Source organism: Tachypleus tridentatus, chromosome 10 (genome assembly GCF_004210375.1).
Source record: "Tachypleus tridentatus isolate NWPU-2018 chromosome 10, ASM421037v1, whole genome shotgun sequence".
In the NCBI taxonomy this organism is placed as follows: Eukaryota; Metazoa; Arthropoda; class Merostomata; order Xiphosura; family Limulidae; genus Tachypleus; species Tachypleus tridentatus.
The window spans coordinates 92,077,746-92,090,170 of NC_134834.1; the positions used below are offsets into that span (position 1 = coordinate 92,077,746).

Genomic DNA, 12,425 nt, shown 5'->3' on the forward strand with positions numbered 1-12,425 from the left:
ATAAACACAACCAGTCCAGTATCCGTTTACTTACACTCATCCCGGCAATGGACAATTGGAAACTTTCTTTGTTAACGTGAAGATGACCTAAGAAGGACGAAACGTTGTTCTGTACTTTATTTTAATTAAAGTGCTAATACCCATACTAGCCGTCTTGAGAATACATTTTTACTTCAAGTGGATTTTCGTCATCACGACGTAGTTTTGCTCTATTAAAGACAAACAACAAGCTATGGACGTAACATAAATAATATTAGTTTTAACAACAATCTACCTTCAAATTAAAATATCTATTTGGGGTTTAACATCAGTTTATATTTGAATTAATACAATCATTCAGTACTAATCTCCTATGATTCATAGTAAAGAATAAAATGCAAAAAACAACAACAAATGATGAGCAAACATTTATAAATGAAGTATCTCACTAGTGGCGTGCTGTTGCAAGTAATATCAGTTAGTTCTGATCTTTCAAATATCTTACCCTTTCTTTTTTTTTTCGATGTAATGAGGTAGTCTGGTGGTTAACGTATTTGGTTGTGGAATAAAAAGTCCATGTGATACCAGTGGACACGCCCTACACTCCCAGATGTTGATGCATTGTAAAAGTGGGAATCCTTCATATTAATAGACTGAAAGATCACAAAGTCGTTGTGACGTCAGGAGCTCCTGGCTGATTGCCTTTTCTGTGATCAACGTTAGGGACGGCCACACCTGAGCCCTGAGCATTTGTAGACTGGACCATTAAAGTGCGTGCGCATACAGGGTCGTTAGAGGTTAACATTTACGTTACAATTCCTCTTACAATTCGATGGCTTAATATACAACTGAATGTTAAACTATTGGCTATATATATTTGACAGTTTCTATACTTCGCTGAGATTTATTATTTAGGAACCAATATTTTCAGTCACGTGTACCTAATTTTGTCAAAAGTGACGAATCAAGTGCAAGCAGGAACTGGTGAGTGAATAAGGCGAGAATTTTCTGCTAAAAATATTCAAAGAGGGGTGACATTTGCCGCCTCAGCTCCATCCCATGGTCATGAGCTCACGTTCCCCCAGGTCACGAGCTTATGTCTACATAAGTAATTTGTTGTTCCTCAAAGTTTGACTTTTTTTTTTTTTTTGAAACACTAAATATATATATATATTTCTATTTTAGACGGTACAAATAAATAAACACGGAAACCAGCACATCAATACACCAGTGAATTGATATAATAATTCTACAGATAGAACTCTACATAACAAAACTCATCTCCCTGATGAGTAAGAAATTATCACTTTCGTATCAACATCATTCAAGTTCGGTTCGTGCAGCTGGTTTCGGCTATTGTAAGCAACCCTGTTGATACCATACATAATACTTCATATTGCTAGTGACGTAAGATGCACGAGAAGCTTTTATCGGAAAATACTGCGACAATATAAATTTTCCGAGCAAACTGTGCTATGTGATAATATTAGGTATTATCAGGTAAGTATTAATCTGTCTGTCATTGACGTAACAATACTCTAAATTGTTCAGCGACACATTTTATTTAGCAGGTGTTATTCGTGCGTACAAACTGTCTAACAATAAAATTTTAGATTTCATAATAGGGGATTTTTCAACAATGTATTTTATCAACGGTGTACCAAAACGACTAGAATAAACATATATATTGGGTTGAGGAATAATTCGTGAGCGTTTTTTCAAGTTAAAAAATATATTTATAAATCAAACGCTTTCGCAAAATATTTTATGTCATTTGGTAGATAATTTTTTGCTCTAATAGATGGTGTGTTTGATTTTCATATGTCTTTAATTTTTGCTTTCATTTTCAGCTCATTAAATGGAATGTCAAGTGGACAAAATCGAGCATTTTCGACACCATCTGCTTTTCGCATTTAATTTCTTGCAATTTCGTTTACAACAATGCATACTATATACCTAGGTATTACATGAAATAAAGTATCATAATAAATGTTTTGGGTGTAATGTGTTCATGCATTGAAGTATTGTATAGTCTTGCATGTAATGCTTGAATGAAATTATTTAAAAACGCTCACGAATTATTCCTCAACCTAATATATAATACATTAGTTAGTTTTGCAAAAATACAAGACATGTTACAGAACATTTTCTATTCTCTGACACCCTATGATTGCTGTAAGTGCATCAAAACAATTTCAATATTTTAATGTACGTTAAACGATGCCAGTTTTTGTGTAATAATTTTACACCTGAATAGAAGATTAATTAACTTAAACATTGAACTTTCAATATTTCTCGTAGAAAGATAAAAAGACACGTGGTTTTAAAACTAATGCTTATGTTATACGGCTTCGAAAAATTTCTAGAAATTGAATAAGGTATTAGGATGTTTTTACCAATACCTGTATAAGTACAGCACTTTAGTATACCCTTTACCAGTTGCCAAAAGAGTGATTAACGTTCATCACCACGAAACAGGAACTAACGTTTTCCACAAGAATTAAAGAAATTAACGTTTCTTATCTGGCAGGAGACTTTGCTTCATGACGAGTGTGTTTTCTTATAGCAAAGCCACATCGCGCTATCTGCTGAGTCCACCGAGAGGAATCAAGACGAAGTGACTTGTCTTGAATTTCACGTAAAGCTACTCGAGGGCTATCTGCGCTAACCGTCCCTAATTTAGCAGTGTAAAACTAGAGGGAAAGCAGCTAGTCATCACCACCCACCACCAACTCTTGGGCTACTCTTTTATCAGTGAAAAGTGGGATTGACCGTTATTATATATTATAACTCCCCCACGGCTGAAAAGGTAAGCATGTTTGGTATGATGGGGATTCGAACCTTCGACCTTCAGGTTAAGAGTCGCGCGCCCTAACCACCTGGCCATGCCAGGCCTAACGAAGTGAGAACTACAATTTCATTTAACTTAGAATAAGAACATTTAAACTTTAATACTTACATATATATTTATCACTTAACACCATCTTCAAGCATTCGATTACTAACACCGCTTATGAACTATGTGATGGATTTCCTATTTTATAATTATTTTCTTATCGATTTTTGTTTCAGTTAAATATATATATTTTGAAATGCACATAGTTTATATTGTTAATTTTCATTTGCGAAATTCCCATCTATTCAATAACGTTGTATAAGATTCTCGGTTATAAGAATCAATAATACACTACGTGTGTATGTAAATACTAGTGATTAGCAGTATTGTTGTGCAAACTACAATTTCTAGAGACTCGCCCCGCGCTTATAAAATTAACCAACACAACGCGCCAAGAGTCAATACATATATTATTGGTTCGCTACTGTTGGTGTACTATGAACCTCAGATGCTACAACTGTAATTAACGTTTATTAATCGGGAATTTCATATATTTGACCAGGAATGTTTATAGATTTTGAACATTATAATTCGTTTAACTTCAACGGATTACTATCGGACGTTAGTATTTCTGCGAAAACATTATATAAGTTCAACTACGATAAACTCGCGTGTGATCATCGAAGAGCAAACTAAGATTCTCTTTAAGTGAATATACAATGCATACTTAATGCATATAAATATTGTTTTTCTCCGTTTTTTAACAAACGCCAGCACACACTCATCATGTATATACATATGTAAATATACAATGCATATATATATTTACTCGTGTCTTATTTAATTACAACATATTTGTATTACAGACCTAAGTGACGTATGAGGCCACCTGAATGCTTTTATTGTAAACTCAGAGTAGATTATTCAACCACTACGGGCGGTTTGAAGTGAAACAGATAATCATGGCTGTTCACATTCCTCACAATGACATAAATAGTTGATATGACCTTTTCTCGTGTCTCTATCTTCCTGAAACCGTGTAATTGTATACCCCATAGAGAAAGGTTTACAGTAATCACAGCTTAGCAGAGAATATGGGAATACAGATTAAGAGAGAGTAGTTTTGAACAAAGGAAACATAAAAACTCATGATGGCCCAACTAAATGATGTTTAATAAGCTATACAAAAAGGTTCTGTTTATCGCGAGTTAATGAGGGTGTTTTAAAGTTGTTGTTTTTTAACCGACCCGTAGGACAACGCTAGACCTGTCATCTAATAACGCAACACCTCCCATTTCCACAGGGTGTTGTAACGTATCTTTAAACGTTTGAACAGTTTAAAGCCACCTTTAAGCAGCTACTGCAAAGGCAGTAAAAAGAGTGTGTTACACATAACTGTAATAGTCTACGGAGAAAAACAACTAATTCATCTTACTTGGAAATATATACGATTAAACTTCTTCGATATTTTTACTCAAGTGTCACTGTATTCTAAGTTACTTCAAAGTGGTTATTTCCTCAAACGTAATCTGGCACTGTATAATATATATATATATATATACACACATACACACCTTAACCTAAAAATGGTGTTTCACCTTGAAAAAGATATACCTGTAGTAAGTATAGGTTATGACATTAGAGGGTGTACAAATCAACATTATATTTATGGCAGATAAGTCCTCTAAAAAACTATAAAGCTTTAGAAATGTTACTCATAAAAAACATTTCAAACTTGCTGACGGTGTATGCTCATGTATTTACAGTCATATGTATCACTGTTAACATATATTCGTACTTAAGTGTTTTCGGTTAACAACCCACTAGAATTTCACAAGTTCAGGTGAGGCTTAGGTTAGGACTAAATTATACCACTTCACACCAATATAAAATCTGTCAGTCTGTGAGATTTATAGCTATAATATATGAAATTATGGAATTTTCATATAAAACCATCCAAACATTTATTATTTTCTCATAGTTTTCCTTTGCTTACTCGAAGTATGTTGAAATAGGCTGTCTTGCAATAATCTGTTTTAGAATTTCGCACAAAGCTACACGAGAACTATCTGTGCACCAGCCGTCCCTAATTTAGCAGTGTAAAACTAGCGAGAAAGGAGTCAGTCATCACCACCCACTGCCAATCTTGGGCTACTCTTTTACCAATGAATAGTGTAATTTACCGTAGCATTATAATGCCCCCATGGATGAAAGAGCGAGAATGTTTGGTGCGACTGGGATTCGAACCCGCGACCCTCAGATTACGATCTTAGAAAACAACAAGTACATTAATAAAGATTACCCACGCAAAGAAAATTTGGTAATAAAGTACTCCAGTATAATTTTGCTTTTCTAATATCTGAATATCTAATCCAAATAATAGCATCTTTCTTTATAAATGTTCAGTGATCATCACAATGCTATTTTAATTTCGCTCTACCTAAAACCTGCACAGATAGCTCTCGAGTAGCTTTGTGCGAATTTAAAAAACAAAACAAACACCTAAAACCTGTCATTTGTATTTGAATCTACCAAAATCACTGCAAATTATTTGCATCATGCAGTTTTCAAAAATATTGTTATCCATTTAAAATACATTCATCAAATTTTCTTTCAACCTCTTTTGACTTAATTATTATATTTGTTCCTTAAAACAACGAGAGCAATTTGTTTCAAAGTTCGATCGTTTTGAAATGAACTACCGTTATCTTTATTAAAAACAAACAAACAGTTTCATCATATTTTTCGACTGGCAGACAATTTTTAGCGAAGCAGTTCATAAACAACTATATTAAAATGTATTCTCAAGACGTCTGTTATAGATATTAAAACTTTAATCAAAATAAAGTTAAGAACAACATTTCGACCTTCTTAGGTCATCTTCAGGTTAACAAAGGTATTGTACTTTATTTTAATTAGAGTTTTACTACCATACAAGCTGTATTTAAAATATGTTTTTACTATAAGTGTGTTTCTCATTATCATAAAATACCTATGATAGTTATTGAAAATTAAGAATAACAACATACGAAATATTTCATTTCCACTAATATTAAAATTTATGAAACTAAGGACAAACCAACAAACTAATAAAAAGAAAAATTTACAATAATAATTATTCACAAATTTATTAAATCACAATAATATAATTATACAGTGACAATATTTACACAGTTTTAATCTAACAATATTTACACAGTTATTAATCTAACAATATTTACGTAATTATTAATAATCTGACAATATTTACATAGTTATTTATCTAACAATATTTACATAATTATTAATCTGACAATATTTACATAGTTATTTATCTAACAATATCTACATAATTATTAATCTGACAATATTTACATAGTTATTTATCTAACAATATTTACATAATTATTAATATGACAATATTTACATAGTTATTAATCTAACAATACTACATAATTATTAATATGACAATATCTACATAGTTATTAATCTAACAATATCTACATAGTTATTAATCTAACAATATCTACATAATTATTAATCTAACAATATCTACATAATTATTAATATGACAATATTTACATAGTTATTAATCTAACAACATTTATCAATTATTTATCTAACAATATTTACATAATTATTAATCTGACAATATTTACATAATTATTAATCTGACAATATTTACATAATTATTAATCTAACAATATTTACATAATTATTTATCTAACAATATTTACATAATTATTAATCTAACAACTTTTTTATCAAATTATTTATCTAACAATATTTTTTACAATGGGTTTTTAATATGATTAATATTTACTCAATTATTAATCTAACAATATTTACTCAACTATGAAGCAACACCGACACAACCATAAAAATACTAAAAATTAACTTACCTGGATAGGATCAAGAATTTCTTAATACAATATATCTTAACAAGTCCAATTTCACCGTCAAATACAATTACAGTTGTTGTTGTTTTAACCGTCACACACCAGTCCGAGTTTTCTAAAAGCTCGACTGTGTTGACTTTCGGTAGTCAGTTAGGTCTCAACAGAAGGTACTAACATCACACCATCGTTAGTACCATTTATATACCATCATAGAATGGTAAAAACTTCCACACGTGAATGTCACCATATTCTCTCTGAAAAATTCAATTCTAGTAAGTTCATTAACCTCCAATCTGCATTCCAGAAAGTTTCGGCACTTTATTAAATATTTAGACAAAGGTGACGAGCGTTCTAGAATATTCAGTAAATTTTCTGTACTTCAGGAGCATTCGATGAGAATCAATCATTTTAATTATGCTATTGATTCTCATCAAGTACGAAGTTCAGTATTAAAAACAGTTAGGTTTATGTTTAACCATTACAGTATTATTTTTATTATTATTAACACTACACTCAGACGATTCCGCCCAAAACCAGCTGAACGGAATAGATAGCGCATTATGAAGTACCGTGTCTAAGCAAGCAAAGAAACAAACTGCGTAGAGGAATCGAATCTCGACTTTTATCTCCATGATCCCCAAAACTTACTGCTGGGTGACCGGTAAACGTATGTCACACAAAATTATTCGGAGTTAGATGCGTGTTTCATGGACATTCTTGATCATCTCAATATTCTTATGATTCTGAGACAATTTGTTTGGTTTGTTTTTAAATTTTGCGCAAAGCTACACGACTCTGAGCTATTTGCGCTAGCCGTCCTTAATTTAACAGTGAAAGACTAGAGGAAAACAGCTAGTCATCACCACCCACTGCCAATTATTGCTGCAAAATTGCGCTTCTCACGATAAGTATACACAATATTAACAAAGAAATCTTATTATTCGATTTAAAACGTCCAAAACTTGATGGTGGTTGCTATTTACTGTCTACATTTCTTCTAGTCTATTAGTTCAAAGGAAACAGTTAGCTCAAATGACCCTGTGTAGTTTTGCACGGATATCCCCCAAAAAAAACAACAACAAAAAAAACATTCGAAGTCGAGAAATGGGTCTTCAACGGTCACTCGCCGACGCCTGCGAGGGTCATGTAATGCACTATGATACCACGTGTAAGAAATATTCTCCACACAGGCAGTTCATGTTAGACTGTTTGTGGTTTTCTTGTTGTTTTTTTGTTTGGTTTTTGTATCTCGTATTATTTAATGTTACTCTTATAAGCATATGAACGCTAAAAGACTAGTTATCTAGGTCTCATATATTGGTAATTCTTATACGGAGGCAATTATACTTCTGGTTTTAATAGGAAGTGAAGACACATCCGCAACCAATATCGATAGAATAATCTAATTAAACACAGAATTGTAGTTTTGCGAGACAGTATTCTGGAAAGACGGGTACACGGTGACTTTTCTGCCGGATCCCCTACGATAGTATTGGCAAAACATGGTCAGCTGATGAATAAATATAAGAGGGAAGGTAGCTAGTCATCACCTCTCACCGCCAAATCTTGGGTTGCTCTTTTACCAACGAATCATGGGATTCACTGTCACATTATAGTGCCACAACGGCTGAAAGGGCAAGCATGTTTTGTATGATGGGGATTCGAACCCGTGACCCTTATATTACGAGTCGAGCGCCTTGACCACCTGGCCATGCCAAAGTCTTTTGCATATATGATGAATAAATATAGTCTAATCTTTCTCACTTTTGATTTTTTCATCAACTCATTCATGAAATTAAGTTATTCTAGCTAGTTTGTTAAAAGTCAACAGATCTCATTAACTTATAAGTTACGTTTAGTTTAGTTCCCATTTCTTTAATCAGCTTACTTTTTATCAGAAACTATCACTAATTAATAATTCAGTTTATTTTACAGTGTGAGTTGCTGAGTCCAAAGTTTATCACACAAAAAAGTATGCTACTTAGAAACAACAAAGCAAAACATAAAGCTAGTTTGTTAAGTGAAAGTACAATGAGAGAAGTTATGTACAACACAATGAAAAACATTTGAGTGTCCAGTAAGTAGAAAATGGCATTTTTCTTCTTACTTGTGTGTTACATGTGGCTAATCAGGTTCAAAATCTATTAAAAAAATGTCTAATTCTGTCGTACTTCTGTTTCCGAAATGTTGAGCGTACGATACTCATATAAAAACTCTAGAAAACAAGGTCCGTCATGAATGTTGAAGTTTAAGCACCGCATATCAAATTCTTGGAATATTCAGCAAATCTGGGTCCGCAAAGCTGCACGAGGGATACCTGCGCTAGCCGTCCCTGATTTAACAGTGTAAGACAAGAGGGAAGGCAGCTAGTCATCGCCACCCACCATCAACTCTTGGGCTACTCCTTTACCAACGAATAGTGGGATTGATCGTAACATGGTAACGCCCCCACGGCTGAACGGGCGAGTACGTTTGGTGTGACGGGGATTCGAACCCGCGGCCCTCAGATTACGAGTCGAGCGCCCCAACCACCTGGCCATGCCGGACCTTGGTGGGCAGCGCACAGATAGCCAATTGTATAGCTTTGTACTTCACTACAAACAAACAAACCATTTCGACAAACTGAACTCCAGATTTTTGTGTTATATGTCCGTAGACTTACCGTTCACCTACCTGGAGATTCAATAATAATAACTTTCACAATAATGTTGAAACAATATAAACAACTGAGAAATTAATGAAGTAATAAAACTCACAGAATGGTTCTGTAAAAGAAAAAAACAACAACAACAAGAAAACAAACGCAGATGTAGCATATAAGCCGGGAAAGTGAAAATAAATGAAGCTGGTTGATAATATTAATAATAAAGATAAAATGTACTAATACTTACTAATTGAAAGTTTCTTTCTAAGTGGTGATCGTTTTATTCGTTTTAGAATCTCGTGCCACCCGCTAGTACAGCTGTAAGTCTACGGATTTACAACGCTAAAATCAAAGGTTCGATTCTCCTCGGTAGACTCACCTGATGTGGCTTTGCTATAAGAAAACACACAGAATTTCGTGCAAAGCTACAAATGACTATATACTTATGGTCGTTCCTAATTTGGGTACGGTAAACTAAAGGTTAGGCAGCTGGTCAAGAACACCTAGGGTCAACTATTTGTAGACTTTTGTCTGACCAAACAATGAGATTTAGGCACAACTCGTACATCACAACTTTTCTCGCGAACTGTTAAGTTTTGTTTTTTTTTTTGCAACAAAGAGACGCTAACATAGGATTATAAACGAGCTTTTCTCTACGTTAAAACACGTTTGCTACGAAATTCCGGCTCTCTCACCGAAGCCCTTCATTGTTCTATTGTATTGCAACGAAGACTCCGGTAAAAGAGCCAAAATATCGCAATAAAAGTATCATATTTTAACGTAGAGAAAAGTCCGTGTATAATTCTACATATTAATATACCAATCTTGTGAGTCTTAAACCACAAGGAGGCGCCAGTAATAAACTAGTTATGGTAACCAGTAGACCACGTTCGGCCCGTATGGGGTGAAAAGAAAATCAAATGGAAACTAAGTAATGTATCTCAAAACGGCTGGTATGGGTATTAACACTTTTACTGATAAGGAGAGAAGAACGTTTCGACCTCCCTAGGTCATCTTCAGGTTTCTTGTCATCAAGGCAACTAAGTGAACCTTTTACACCTGTTTTCGACTTTAAAATCCCTAAATCTGATGACATAAGACTATTTATCCACCAAACTGTGCTTACTACACCCCCCCTTGGGCTTAGTGGTAAACCTGAGGGCTTACGAGACTCAAAATCGTGTTTCGATACCTGCGGTGGGCAGAACACAAATAGTCCATAGTGTAGCTTTGTGACTAACAAGAATCAAGCCAACAAGACCCGAATAAGAAAAGTATTTCGTGTGTCTTGACAACATTCTACAATACACAATTGTTGCTCTGAAAATACGCTGATGAATACACAAAAACTAGCATTTAGTGATAGTTTTGTGTTTAACACTTATATGAACACTTAGTTTAACATCATGTATGTAAACAATCCATTTACTAGCTCTATTAACTAATTATTCACAAATATATATTATTGCATTTATGGGCAGATAAGACACATATTGACATACTAATTCGATCATTTGTGTTTGTTTTGAATTTCACGCAAAGCTACTCGAGGGCTATCTGCACTAGCCATCCCTAATTTAGCACTGTTAGACTAGAGGGGAAGCAACTAGTCATCACCACCCACCACCAGCTCTTGGGCTACTCTTTTACCAACGAATAGTGGGATTGACCGGCCCGTTACAACGCCCTCACGGCTGAAAGGGCGAGCATGGTTGGTGTGACAGAGATTCGAACCCGCGACCCTCGGATTACGAGTCGAGTCCCTTCACCACCTGGCCATGCCGGGCCTAATTGTATTTGCAAAAATGTATAAATGTAGTGTTGTTGTTTTTTTTAATAAATTGTAAATTTTCAGATAAAAGTTACACTTAACAAAACGCATGCATAAACCTTTATGAAAATATGTGTTATCCTATATATATACCATTCGATAATTATTCAAAGCCTAATGTTAGTAATTCCTGAAGTCAAAGTTTGTTACAGTTTTTATTTAAAATGTTACAAGCTGGAGTACTTGAGGTTTTCGATACAAATGCTTACAATTATCCTAATATTAATTTATGTTGTGTGTACATTTGTTTGTCCGCACGCACACGCCTCCCACAGTTTTATATCTAACAGGATTGGTAGGCGCGTGGCCCGAAGGTTGTGTCTTTATTTAATAAAATATCCCCTCTCCTCTTCACAGGGAGTAAAACGCGCTAGGCATGACGGGAGTGTAAGAATAGAATTTCAAGATCACTGAATCACACACGTTCATCAAATTTTGTGTTTCTGGATCTTACAGAGTCTCGACGGCACCATGTTTGAAACTGTGTTCATAGTAACTCTCATAAGCTAACGGGACCAAACGATGCGCACGTGTCCTAAACGTTTTGGTGTACAGACCTCCCTTGTGGTAGATATAGGAACAATTGGGGGTAATGAAAAAGCTTGACTGATAAATTAGATCTATGAATCATGAAATTGGTTTTAAATATTGTATTATGAACCAATAACACTATGTAACACAAATTTTGTTCCTGGATAGTATGTGTTATTTCTTAATTACAGTATGTAACACAAATTTTGTTCTTGGATAGTATGTGTTATTTCTTAATTACAGTATGTAACACAAATTGTGTTCTTGGATAGTATGTGTTATTTCTTAATTACAGTATGTAACACAAATTGTGTTCCTGGATAGTATGTGTTATTTCTTAATTACTATGTAACACAAATTGTGTTCCTGAATAGTATGTGTTATTTCTTAATCGCTTATGTTGTAAAAGTACAGAAAATGCCCATTATTCCCTTCAAACTTTGCTTTTGTGACCTGGATAATGAAATTTACAAATTAACCTATTTTCTGTGTAGAAATGGGCAAATTTGCAAACTTTCATTTACATAAGGTCTGAATAAAACATATGAATCAAGATTTACATGTATTTATACTAAAGTTATAGAAAAATGAACAAAAATGTTTAGAAGTGAGTAGTTTTTCGAGATTTGTGACTGTGATGTAAATCACTTTCACGTATCAGCTCCCAAATATAGTCTCCCATCATGTTTTCGTTATACGCTCCCAGGCCACAAAAGCGAAGTTTGA

At 34.0% G+C, this 12,425-nt stretch overlaps 1 protein-coding gene across 8 annotated transcripts in view; it reads right to left on the bottom strand.

Moving 5' to 3' along the window:
• LOC143229861 (uncharacterized) overlaps positions 1-12,425 on the bottom strand; it is a 116,760-nt gene that overhangs the window by 62,818 nt on the left and 41,517 nt on the right. The window contains exon 1 of one of the 8 annotated variants that reach the window (XM_076462711.1): positions 9,585-9,933. The exons of 4 other annotated variants lie outside the window; for them this stretch is intronic. The gene's annotated coding sequence lies outside the window, so the exon portion shown is untranslated. Of the gene's footprint in view, positions 1-6,696; positions 6,928-9,584; positions 9,934-12,425 lie in introns of those variants that run through there. 3 more of the 8 variants (XM_076462716.1, XM_076462705.1, XM_076462707.1) reach the window with 3 other exon arrangements.